At 45.3% G+C, this 9,555-nt stretch overlaps 1 long non-coding RNA gene across 1 annotated transcript; it reads right to left on the minus strand.

The window, feature by feature from the left end:
- Nucleotides 1-7,508: 7,508 nt before the first annotated feature.
- Nucleotides 7,509-9,315, minus strand: LOC143267651 (uncharacterized). The gene is made up of 3 exons (XR_013043010.1): nt 9,041-9,315; nt 8,645-8,796; nt 7,509-7,611 (listed from the first exon to the last, which is right to left on the minus strand). It is a non-coding gene; the product is annotated as an uncharacterized LOC143267651 (long non-coding RNA).
- Nucleotides 9,316-9,555: the final 240 nt, after the last annotated feature.

A 9,555-nucleotide genomic window follows, 5' to 3' on the forward strand; every position in this document is an offset into this window, starting at 1 on the left:
TATAAAGAAGTCCAAAAAAAATTAAAAATGGGGTACAGATCTAAACAGATAATTCCCAAAAGATGAACCATAAATGGTCTAGAAACTCTTTTTAAAAATTCAACATCCTTGCTCATTAGGGAAATGCAAATCAAAACTACTTTAAGATTTCATTCTATACCAGTCATAATGGTCAAAAATCAATAAAATAAGTGACAGCTCATGCAGGCAAGGATGTGGAGTAAGGGGAATACTCCTCCATTGCTGGTGTGAATGCAAACCTATACAGTAACTATGGAAATCAGTGTGGTGGTTCCTCAGGAAGATGGGAATTGAACTACCTCAAGATCCAGACATACTACTTTGGGCATATACCCATAGGGTTATATATCCTACTACAGAGACACTTGCTTAACCACGTCCATTGCTGCTCTATTCATGATAGCCAGAAATTGATGATATGGCCCTGTTGCTGAAGACAATACCTATGCAACTCATTGAGCACAGAGAAGTTGAGCTGGTACCCATCTTCACCCCTACTGACTAGTGTTCATGGTACAGGAAGGTACACTGCATGCTACCAAAGGAGAAGGATGAAGACCGACCCATCTACAAACCCTCTGATCTACAAAAGTGAGCTGTGTACTAGATATGGTGACGCAATAGTAGCACAAAGTCTGTAGGAGCAACCAACCAATATCTGATTTGAGCTAAGATCCACTCCATGAGATGGAACCCATCCATACCCGATGATGCTTGGGTAGCCAGGAACCTGAGACTACATAGACAAGAGACCTACGGCGAAATCAAATACTGCTGTTCTGCTAAAGGAATGTGGCAATAAAATGATTCCTGGTGACATTCTGCTGTATTTATAGATGAGTGTCTTACTCAACCATCATCAGAGAGGCTTGCTGCTGCAGTAGATGGGAACACAGAGACCACAGTATGCAGAAAATGAGATGCCTTGGAACACTCAGTCCTAAATGCGATGTCTCCATCAAATCCCTTCTTTCAGGGCTCAGGGAACCCTGTGGAAGTGGAGTCAGGAAAGATTATAAGAGCCAGAGGGGATGGGGAATGCCAAGGAAATAAGGCCTTCTAAATGCAGCAGAGCCCACACACATAGGAACTCACATTCCCTGAACCAGGTGGGGTCCCAGTGCTGCAAGAAGCAGACACAAGCCCCCATCCCTAGCCCAGAAGCTATCTCCAATTGATGACCACTGGCACAGGAAAAATTAACTTTCTCTAATGGAGTTTCATTGGGTATACAAACCACACTGAAGGACAGGCCCCATGCCCTGCAGTAGATGGCCAACACAAAATAAACTCAGTGGCATTTCAGAGGGCTTTGGTTTCTGATTTTGTGCTTTTCTGGGATTTCTCTGTGTGAATATGTGTTTCTCGACATCTGTATGTGTTTCTTGTGCTTTTTCTTTGGCTCTTTTTCTTCCATTTGTTTTGTCCTATTCCAGCCTGTTTGTTTTCATTTTGTCTTTTTTATTATTGAGATGCCTGTTTTCTAATGAAAGAGATCAAAAGGGAGGGTGAACTGGGTTGGAGGGGAGGAGGGGAAGATCTGGGAGGAGCTGGGGGATGGGAAACTGTAATCAGAATGTATGAAAAGATTCTATTTTCAATGTTTTATTAAAAACTAGAAGGGAGGAAGAACTTGTCAGACCACCTTGAAGGGCAGACTGGACGAGACGGTGATGGGTCACTGCTGGGTGGCACTTGGTTATCCAGCCTCTTAGGCTCCATTGAAAGCTGAACTTAATGTCAGGACATGGAGGAGTCGGAGACAGGAGGAGTCCAGTGGCATCTGGGCAGACAGGTGGGTGTAGCAAGCAGCTGCTGCCCCAGCTTAATGGATTAGGACTCTAAAGGAGAAGTCACAGAAGAACAGGCAGCAAAAATTGTCACTTACAAGCCTTTCATCATCAACGCTACAAAAACAGGTAACTTCTCCTCCCTTCCTCCCTCACCAAAAATATCACACAGCCCTCTAACCTGCATGCCAGCACAAACTCTGGAAAGCCAGCTCTTTTCCTCCCATATAAATACACTGTGAACACTTTCTAAGGGATGCTGAGTAAAAAAGTGTCATAGTCCATTATAAAGCCAGGTACCTCGCCGGGCGGTGGTGGCACATGCCTTTAATCTCAGCACTCAGGAGGCAGAGCCAGGCGGATCTCTGTGAGTTTGAGGCTAGCCTGGGCTACCAAGTGAGTTCCAGGAAAAGGCGCAAAGCTACACAGAGAAACCCTGTCTCAAAAAAAAAAAAAAAAACAAAACAGGTACCTCTTTGAATGCCATGACGGTAAACAAGAAACATTTCCAGATGATCCCGGGCATGGGGCTATACATGGGTGTAGACAATCCTCAGCATGAGGCTATGCATGGGTATAGACAATCCTCAGCATAGGGGCATGCATGGGTATAGACAATCCTCAGCATGAGGGTATGTGTGGATGTGGACAATGCTTAGCATGGGGGAGGGGGGATGCATGAATGTGGAAGGCAAAGCCCGTGAGGTTAAGATTGTTCAGCCGAAAAGAATGGGAAGAGCCGGGCAGCCTCTGTGGGAAAAGGCGGACAGGCCATTCTTGATTCGTCTTTCCTGCTGTACCCCATCATGGCCACAAATCACTATTAACCCCAATTGTGCCTCATGAGTTCTCTTTACCCTCACTTGCTTCCCTCACCTGGCAATACTACTACTAATACACTACCAATCCTCTACTGTAATACTACTACTAATACACTACCAATCCTCTACTGTAATACTACTACTAATATACTACCAATCCTCTACTATAATACTACTAATACACTACCAATCCTCTACTGTAATACTACTACTAATACACTACCAATCCTCTCCTGTAATACTACTACTAATACACTACCAATCCTCTGCTGTAATACTCTCAGACCATCTCCCTGCTTCCCGCCTCCCCTCCCTTCACGTCTCCACTGGACTTGCCAACACTACACAATGCTGATAGATGAACCTTCCCAAAGCATCTGCCCCGCCCCCCAAGGCTAGGAGTTAATTCCTAAATTCTCACACTGGCTTCCAAGCTCCTCCCCAGTGTACCCCAAAATTCCCTTCCCACACTGAATTCTGGCTGAAAAAAGGAAGTTACCCTTCCTACACTGTCATTTGGTTTTATTCTTTCTGAACCTTGTACGCACTGTTGCATTTGCCTTCCTAGTAAATATCTCCCTCTCACTATCACTTCAGACCCCAGCTTCACCACATGTCCATCCTGAGGCCTTCCAACGGGTGGTCATTGCTCCCACTCAGCACTTACATGGGATTGTCTTTTTGAGTACTCACCACTCACACTACGGTCACCTGTCAGCCTCTTTCTCCCTCTTCCAGTTCGCTACAAGACAGTGGGTTCTTCTTTATACTCTGGAAGGCAGCAGCCAGGCCAGTGACCTCAGATAAAACTCACTTCCTGTTTCATCAGCCCCACCCTCAACTGGCCATGTCTTTTCAAAGTGTTGGTCCAATATAAGACCTGCCTTCTTCTTTCCCCCTTTTGGGAACCACAAGCAATCTAGGCATAGTCTGTTCCCTGAGCCTTCAACATGTGGCCAACACTGGCAAATGGAAGACAAGAAACAGGTCAGAAGCACAGAGTGATGAGTGATGCTGGACCAGAGAGTGGGGAGCCTTCACACTAGACAAAGCAGTCTTCTCCTTCCTCCACTCCCAGGTATCCCCACACCACCTGGGGACAGAAGAACGAGGCTCTGAAATAAAGGGTCCTCCCATTTACTGGGGTAGCAAGCTGGCCCAGAAGCCCCCATGGGAAGTGTAACAGATTGCTATGCTCTGGGCTTTCTGCCAGGTGCTTTGCACGGGTTCTTTAATTTCGTCCTCACCACACCTGCCATTTGAAAAGTGAAAAGCCTGTCATTCTTCCATGTGGTCCTGCCAGAGACCAGCTGGCTGGAGCCCCCACATTTCACCCCGGTAGCTTTGATGTGAGGTCCAGGCAAATCAAATGACAGAGGGACTCTTGTCTTTTCCCAGAGGAATGCCCTCTTGGGAGCAGGATTGTCTCCACACAGCCAACGGTATGCATTCATGCTCTCATTCCATTACCTGCTGCACGGCACCAATGCATGCTCCCAACACCCAGGGTAAAGCTCTTCCACTTAGCAAGTTTGATCAGTGGAGACAACTGGTATCGCCTACCTTTGGCATCTTTTCTTTTGGCCTTGTCACCTTTCCAATAACAAGGCTGGTGGCATCTTCAGCCAGTGGGCACAACCATGTCACTAGAATTGGGTTTGGGCAGGCTGGTGTCCCATAAGGACAGCGTGTTCTCTTCTGACCTCCTTCCTGGCAAGCCGTGGACCCCAGGCAGACTTCCTCCTGGGAGCACTTCCTCCACCACAACAGCAGCTAACCCGAGGCTGTCCATATCACAGGACTCTGAAACGGTGTGTCACGTTCCTTACAAACTGCTGAACAAGGTCAATGATGGACTGGCTGCATTGACTTTACCTGGGAATTTCATGCTGCAATGTTTTCCTCTTCCCTCCCTGGTCATGTGTCTCAAGTCCATTCTAATCTGGTAATCATCCAGAGCTTTCACAGATACCATTTAATGGCTGATTGGTTTAAATACTCTGGAAATTGCCAAGGAAGTGTCTATCCATGTTACAAAGATAAGATGTGAAGTAAAGGAAAATATCGTCCCTCACCCTCAGTAGATATCTTGCTTCCTAGTTCTAGACATCAAGGCAAAAATGCTGTCCAATATTCGTGGTCTTACACACACACACACACACACACACACGTGCATGAACACACACACACAAATAAATAAATAAATAAACCACCTCATCCTAGGTTTTACTTTCCTGGGTTAAAAAAACTTAAATACCTTTCTTATCAAAAGGCCTATAGAATGAGACTTCCACTGCTTACTTACTGAGAACTGATAATTAAAAGATATCATCAGGAAAGTGAGCGATCAACACATAGATTAAGAGAGTATTTGTTGCAAGTCATGTATTTCATAATGATTTTGTATATCCACTATACAAAGAATTCTCACAGCTGGGAAGCAGAAGCAGACAGATCTTGATGAGTTTGAGGCCAGTGTAGTCTACATAGCCAGTTCCAGGACAGACAGAACTACATAGTGAGACTCTGTCTTAGGAAGGAAGGAAGGAAGGAAGGAAGGGAGGGAGGGAGGGAGGGAGGGAGGGAGGGAGGGAGGGAGGGAGAGGGAGGGAGGGAGGGAGGGAGGGAGGGAGGAAGGAAGAACTCTCACAATCAATAACACAGAGAAAATAACCCAATTTTAAAAGGATCTGAAAAGACATTTTTCCAAGGAAGATACACATGAAGCTAGTAGGCACACAGAAAGGCGTTCCACATGGTTGGTGACAGGGAAATGCCAATCAAAAGCACATGAGACATCACATCACATGTGGTGGGATGATGAGCAAAAAGCGGTAAGATAATAGGCATTGGGTTAGGTGTGAAGAAACTAGAGGCTTCCTAGACTGCCACAGGAATGTGATGTGGGCTCACTCACAGGCTTACTCTTGGCTAGCTTTCTTATCCAGCCAAAATACCTGCCTATGGGATGATACTGCCCATAGTGGGCCGGACCCTGATACATCAATTAATAAGTTGTGTCAAGTTGACAGTTAACAATAATCACTAGGACACAGTCTTACCAATTCTATTCTTCTTTGTCCCTTATCCTCCATGGTGACATCTCAGGTTCATATTGGAGAGTGTAAAACAGGCTGTAAGCGAGGTAGACAAGAGAGAGCCTGGCAGAGCAGCTCCTTCTACTGTTCCCAAGAAGGTGCACACAAGTTCCCATCTGACCCACGTCAGGAAGGAAGGACCAGTGGTGTCAACTGGCACCCCAGAGGTCTACGAGGACAAAGGGATCCTGAGCTAAGGGCTATAAAGTCAAGGTCTGAGCTAGGTACAGGTGGGACTCACAACTAGAAGAACGCCTAAGTCCCAATAAAACTGATTTAAAAAATAATGCCATCAGACACAGAAAACAGAATGATGCCCGGATCTAGGGCCAAAGTCTGCCTCTCAAAACAACCAAGAATGGCCTGAGTCACTGAGACCATGAAGTCACTTGTCTTAGTCAGTGTTCTATTGCTGTGAAGAGACGCCATGCCATGGCAACTCTTATAAAGGAAAACATTTCACTGGGCTGGCTTACAGTTTTCGGAGGTTTAGTCCATTTTCATCATGGCAGGGAACATGGCGGCGTGCAGGAAGACTTGGTGCTGGAAAAGGAAATGAGAGTTCTACGTGCAGATCTACAGGTAGCAGGAAGAGAGAGACAGGCTTGGGCTTTGGAAACACCAAAGTCCACCTCCAGTGACACATTTCCTTCAACAAGACCACACCTGCTTCTACAAGGCCACACCTCCTAATCCCTCTCAAGTAGTGCCACTCCTTGATAACCAAGCATTCAAATATATGAGCCTATGAGGGTCATTCTTATTCAAGCCACATCACCTTAGACTCCATCTTATAGAGAAGCAGAATAGATGAAGAAAATCTGAATGCCTGGATTACCCAGACACTGAGCTAACCTAAGGAGACTGTTTAAACTATAGCAGCAGCTGTCTACCAAGGAGGGGACTTGTAAGAACCGTCAGATCCACTGTTTATTTTACACATGAGCCTGCAGTGTGAGAAAAGTCACAGCCACATAATAAGCAGAAGACTTCTGTGCTTATAATGCCATCATTATAGTTTCATTCATAGTCAATATTTAAGAATATAAACAGCTATTCTGGTATTTTTTCTGAAAGTAAATTTAGTCATTATGGCATTCCAAAGCTACTTCCTACAATAAGGAAAGCAAGATACTATTAGAGAGAACTCCTGAGTGTATACAAACTATGGCAAAGTGTATGCGTGTGTCTATTAGTGGTGTGTATATATATATGTATGTGTATGTGTATGTATACATATATATATGGTATGTGTCAAGATGTATTTGATATGCATGTGGAATATGTATGTGTGTGATGTGTATATATGTGTGTGTGTGTGTATGTGTTTGTGTATGTGTGTATAGGCAAGTAGTATGTGTGTGCATGTGAGATATGTGGGTATCTGGTGTGTGTATAGTGTGTGCAATGGTGTGTGTAGTGTGTGTGTAATATGCATGTATGGTATGTGTGTAGTGTATTGGGTAGTGCAGTGTTATATGTATGGTATGTTTATATACAGTATATAGATATATATATAGATAGATATGGTAGTGTGTAGTGTGTGTAGGGTGCATGTTGGACATGTGTGTACATCTGTGTGGTGTGGTGTAGGTATGAGATATGGGAGGGGGAAGTGTGTATGGGTATGGGTGCATATACATTATGTATATTGATTTATACTCATTGATAGCTGGTTCTTGAGAAAAAGGACTAAGACATCCAGAGAGCCTAAGGGAGTTCAGTAAGTATCTCTGGACAGCAGCCAGCTCTTAAGGGCTTCTTGTTGCTGACCTCCTCACCTGGGTAATCTCTCAGCCAACCTGCAGCTTTGGCCAGGTGTTCACATGCATCTCCGTGTGGCAAGATGGCTTCCTTCATCATCTCCCTCTTCTGCTCTGCCTACAGAATGGAATATCCTCAGTGAAGGCAGCAAGTAAGTGCTGGGTGGCCTCTGGGCCACCTCTTCCCACAGTGAAGCTTAGGACCTAGTGAATCAATGCCCTGTGTTCCTCTGTCTGCAGTGGGATACTTCTGTGGCATGGTCCATACTGTCACAGAGGGTCCCCCATAGGCTTGAACCCCAATTTCCCAACATGGGGACCTACTCACTAATTCCATTAGCTCCTCTTCCTTACCTGCCTCACCCTTCACTCCTGGTTTGTGCTTTGGGGGGAACATCTTAAACAAGCCAAACCCAGAGCTATGATTTAGGGTCAGGAGTCATATTCAGACAGCTAGACAGGAAGGGAGGGGGACAGGTCCAATGACCTAGTTATGGAAAGGACCAAATCCTCTAGTGTAAAGGCCCACACTCTCTGGGGTTCGTCAGAAGTTGCAGTCTTCCTGGGGTGTCTGTGTTAGGGGAAACAAAGGAAGGGACCTTGCTTGGGTGTGAGGTAGAGCTTTCAGACTGAGCCAGAAGAATCCAGGGGCTGCAGAGTCTGGTTAGGGTCACAAATCAAGGTGGGAGAATGTCAGGGGCTCACTGCATCCTGACCGGCAAATATGCCATGTAGGGGGAAACCTTAGAGGCCATAAGTTTACCCTGCGGAGGAAGACGTGGTCTAGAATCTCTGCTCATACTAAGCCACTATTTCCCATTCTCGAACATGTTTCCTCCGCATGCCACAGTGCTGCTGAAATGTATGCACAGTGATGTTGGGTACAATTTAGTCTGTGAGTTAGCAGAAATGCTCACAGTGATTAATTACGGAGAATGGTAAGATTTCAAAATGTTTCTTTTCCAGTGAACATACATGGAGTCCAGCGGCTTCTTTTCCTGGTACCTTGTTCTACACCCCACTGAGAACACTGTACTAATACACCCTTCTTCAAAGACAGCTTACCATGGCAGCAAAATTTTAGCTTCTTGTTACAGTTTTTACAGTGAGCCGAAATGAAAGAGCAACTGATAAGTTGGGTTGTTGTTTACCTTTTTTTCCGATAATTGTTTGCCTGGATAATTGTCAGCCAAGCTTTCCTGCTGGGTTCAGTCATGTCTAATCCTTTGATCGGCTTTTTCCACTGATGTTTCCTTTTTCATGATGTTTGCTAATTAAAATAAGGCTGGTCCCTGTTGTCTCTCTGAAGAGAGGAACAGAGGGATTGATGATGTAATCAGAATGGACTCCTAAGTGTCATTCATTGTGGAATTGCCGTATTTTGAATGACTTGTTCAGCTTTATAGAGGTATTAGCATGTAGGATTTGGGTCTAGATTTGGGGTCACAGGGGTGCAGCAAGACTTGGTGAATTACTTGACTAGACATGCTGTTATGGGAATGCTACAAAGCAAAGATGACAACCAAGAAGGAGAAGTGGTTACAAACCTCAGGTTTTAGAGGCGGTGTAGGTCTGATGGAGTGAATCAGGAGACCAAAGGTGAAGTCAGTAAGATCGGGTCCCAGAGCAGACAGCAAGATGGTTGGCTGAGGGACTATGGGCTAAGACCATAAACAACTCGAAGTTGCCAGGACCCCAGCTGAGCTCCACTAACTTCTTAAGTATGAGAGCTAACAGTAGAAAACTATGACAAACCCGTGGCCTGAAAATGACACTTCCGGAGGCTGACAAGCCCAGGTCAATGCACCAGCTGACTTGGGGCCTGGGGAGAGACCAATTTCTGTTTCATCAGCGGTGACTTTCCTTGTGACCTCATACAATAGAAGAGGCAAGCTCACTCTCTGGGGTGTCCTAGCCCCTTCCCTGAGGGTATAGCCTTCATGATCCAATCACCTTCTAGAGGCCTCACTTCTTGATACTACCACCTTGGGGTCTAGGATTTTAACATATGGATGAGTGAGAGGGAGACATAAGCATCCAGTGCGCTAAAGCTAGTTTTCTG

Source organism: Peromyscus maniculatus, chromosome 10, assembly GCF_049852395.1.
Source record: "Peromyscus maniculatus bairdii isolate BWxNUB_F1_BW_parent chromosome 10, HU_Pman_BW_mat_3.1, whole genome shotgun sequence".
In the NCBI taxonomy this organism is placed as follows: Eukaryota; Metazoa; Chordata; class Mammalia; order Rodentia; family Cricetidae; genus Peromyscus; species Peromyscus maniculatus.